General features: G+C 31.4%; 1 protein-coding gene across 1 annotated transcript in view; it reads left to right on the top strand.

The window, feature by feature from the left end:
- Positions 1-2974: 2974 nt before the first annotated feature.
- The window catches only part of LOC106474682, a 4934-nt gene continuing 3845 nt past the window's right edge, over positions 2975-4063 (top strand). Inside the window, exon 1 of the mRNA XM_013935373.2 lies at positions 2975-3447. The gene's annotated coding sequence lies outside the window, so the exon portion shown is untranslated. The remainder of the gene's footprint in view (positions 3448-4063) is intronic.

The raw sequence follows: 4063 nt of genomic DNA, 5'->3' as shown, positions 1-4063 counted from the left end.
ATATTAACAGCTTGATAACAACCATCAAAAACATTTACAACTTGACAACAAACATCAAACACGTTTACAACTTGACAACAACCAAACACATTTACAACTTGACAACAACCATGAAACACGTTTTTTTCAAGCTGTTAGTGTGTTTCTCGTTAAGCTATTAATGTGTTTGATGGTTTTTGTCAAGTTGTAAACGTGTTTGGTGGTTGTTGTCAAGTTGTAAACGTGTTTGATCGTTGTTATCAAGTTGTTAATGTGTTTGATGTTTGTTGTCAAGCTGTTAATGTGTTTGATGTTTGTTGTCAAGCTGTTAACGTGTTTGATGGTTGTTGTCATGCTGTAAATGTGTTTGATGGTTGTTGTCAAGCTTTAAGCACATTTGATGATCAGTGTAATTTTTTCTATCTCGTAGAATCGACGTTTGCTTGCATTTCAAGAATTAGTGAGACTTCTTCGTCCAGGAGGTCAGGCATTAGTATATGTGTGGGCCATGGAGCAGGACAAAATTGATGGTCCCTCAAATTATTTGAAATCTTCCAAAGAATCAAAAGTAAACAATGCATGTGGCTCGGCTGACATCAGTATCCCAATAGTCCCATTTGAATCAGCATCGCTAGCAGCCTCAGACTGTAAACTCCCCATTCATACGAACAGAACTTGCTTCAAACAGCAAGACATGTTAGTTCCTTGGTGTAGAAAACTATCTAACACTTATGATACACAAACTACAAATCCTGGTGAAACATTTCACAGATTCTACCATGTCTTTAAGAAAGGAGAAATTGAGTCACTTATTGAAGGAATTCAAAGAGTTTCAATACAAAACAGCTACTACGATAAGGGAAACTGGTGTATCATATTAGAAAAAAACAACTAAAATGCAAGGTCTAGTGAAATAAGATGTAATAAATCAACATATTTTTTTTATATTGTGAATTTTGAGTAAAAATATGGCAGTTGGTTTTTAGCATTGTGGAACAGAATGTAAAGAAGCAAAGATTATTTTTAAAATTGTGAAATGGAACATAACCTAACAGATGTTTTTTTATCATTGTGAAATAGAACATAACCTAACAGATATTTTTTATCATGATTAAATGGAATGTAACAATCCAATTAATGGTTTTTATCATGATTACATTGGATGTAACAATCCAATAAATGGTTTTTGTCATGATTAAATGGGATGTAACAATACAATAAATGGTTTTTATCATGATTAAATGGGATGTAACAAACCAACAGATGGTTTTTATCATGATTAAATGGGATGTAACAATCCAATAAATGATTTTTATCATGATTAAATGAATGGTTTTTCTCATGATTAAATAGCATGTAACAATCCAATAAATGTTTTTTAATCACGATTAAATGGGATGTAACAATCCAACATATGGTTTTATCTTGATTAAAAGGGATGTAACAATCCAACAGATTACTTTTATCATGATTAAATAGGATGTAACAATCCAATAAATGATTTTTTATCATGATTAAATGGAATGTAACAATACACTAAATGGTTTTAACATGATTAAATAGGATGAAACAATCCAAAAAATGGTTTTTAATCATTATTAAATGGGATGTAACAATCCAATAAATGGTTTTATGATGATTAAAAGGGATGTAACAATCCAACAGATTATTTTTATCATGATTAAATAGGATGTAACAATCTAATAAATGGTTTTAATCATTATTGAATGGGATGTAACAATCCAATAAACGGTTTTATCATGATTAAAAGGGATGTAACAATCCAACAGATTATTTTTATCATGATTAAATAGGATGTAACAATCCAACAGATGGTTTTTAATCATGATTAAATGGGATGTAATCATCCAACAGATGGTTTTTATCATGATTAAATGGAATGTAACCATACAATAATTGGTTTTTATCATGATTGAATGGGATGTAACAAACCAACAGATGGTTTTTATCATGATTAAATGGGATGTAATAATCCAACAGATGGTTTTTATCGTGATGGGATGTAACAATCCATTAAAAGGTTTTATCATGATTAAATGGGATGTAACAATACAATAAATGGTTTTTATCATGATTGTAATGGAATGTATCCATACAATAAATGGTTTTTATCATGATTAAATGGGATGTAACAAACCAACAGATGGTTTTTATCATGATTAAATGGGATGTAATAATCCAATAAATGGTTTTTTTTTACCACTTAGTTATACTTGACATTACTACTTAGATGTTGTTATATAGTTCTAGTAATATAAACGTCAACATCACAACTTAGTTACACTGAACATTACTACTTAGATGTTAATGTATAGTTCTAGTAATGTAAACGTCAAGATCACTCCTTAATTATACTTGACATTGCTACTTATATGATAACGATAGTTCTAGTAAAGTAAACGTTAAGATCACAACTTGGTTATACTGGACATCACTACTTAGATGTTAATATATAGTTGTAGTAATGTAAACGTCATCCCGATCATGATCTGTTACTCTAATATTTTTTTATTTACTTATACGTAGGACATGCAGACCGGGAAATGAGCGCGATATATTTTTATCAGTTTCGCGTGACAAAGACATCCGCCACGTGATAAACTTCCTTTGTCCAAGACAAGCGACAGCAAAAATTCAAACAGCTTTCATACTGTTACGTCTCCGTTTGTTAATTAACTTTCCGTAACTTCGTTCCGACGAAACTTAAGCGACACAAGTTCTTTCTTAATAAAACTGGTTTATTATTTCCGAATATAACTTTACCAATACACTCAACTTCAACAATCGCGCTAAACAAACACTGTAACGTCTCTCGTGCTCTCTAACTGCAGTTCAATTACTCACTCTCTACCCAGACACGTTACATTCCCCTCTTTTATATACCCGCCTACCCTATATCTAGTAAGAAGTAGAACATTCGCCAAAGTACAGGATAATTCTAGATAATAGAGAGCGTGAGAATCACATGATCTCGATGACGCAACAATACGTTTTAGTTGAATAATCAATTGTTTGTCTAGCGATATAGGGGAAATTACAACTAATGAAGTGTTTGTCTAACAATTACAGTAACTGGAAACAAGTGTTTGGTTGTTTTATTTTGCCGATGATGATTATTATTTTTTTTTAACATCTGCCCCTCACCCATGGGATCAGCTGTAAGCTTGAAGACTTATAGCAGTATAATTTTGGGTTCAATACCCGAGATAAACTTAAACCTATTGTCTATTGACATGCTTGCTTTTGAAATCAAATAAAACAGCACGAGACACAACACATATTATAAATCACAAGGAAGTCTAAAAAAAAATTGATTGGTCGTTACTACAAGATGACGTCAGTTTACGCGTTTGTAAAGTTCATTATGTGTGACGGAACCGCTATTCAGTCCGAAGTTGCTATACTCAAGACAATCACGGCCTTTGGGAAGTCTGACAGGTAACCAAGGTAAGTTTTTATTGTCTATTACGTTTTGGTTCTAGAATTATATAAACTAATCTAGTAGAGAATGGAAGAGGCTAGAAGTGTCAGGTAGTTATCAGAACATTAACTTGGATAATATACTGAAGATTTTAACTAACACAAGAGTCACGTAAAGAGTGTTCATTTAAATTGAAATTTTAAATCTTGCTGCCACAAAACACACACGTTTGTTTAAATCTTTGTGTTTTAACATAATTGTATTTATACTAAAAGTTATTGTTGTTTGTGTACGAACACAATAGTACTTATACCCAAAGTTGTTGTTGTTGTTTGTGTATGAACACAATAGTATTTATACCCAAAGTTATTGTTGTTTGTGTACGAACACAATAGTATTTATACCCAAAGTTATTGTTGTTTGTGAACGAACACAATAGTACTTATACCCAAAGTTGTTGTTTGTGTATGAACACAATAGTACTTATACCCAAAGTTATTGTTTGTATTCGAACACAATAGTATTTATAAACAAAGTTATTGTTGTTTGTCTATGAACGCAATAGTATTTATACTCAAAGTTATTGTTGTTTGTCTATGAACATAATAGTATTTATACCCAAAGTTATTGTTGTTTGTCTAT

This window comes from Limulus polyphemus, unplaced genomic scaffold (genome assembly GCF_000517525.1).
Source record: "Limulus polyphemus unplaced genomic scaffold, Limulus_polyphemus-2.1.2 Scaffold7529, whole genome shotgun sequence".
Lineage (NCBI taxonomy): Eukaryota > Metazoa > Arthropoda > Merostomata > Xiphosura > Limulidae > Limulus > Limulus polyphemus.
The sequence above is the reverse complement of the archived record's forward strand: the minus strand, read 5'-3'. Positions and strand labels throughout refer to the sequence as shown.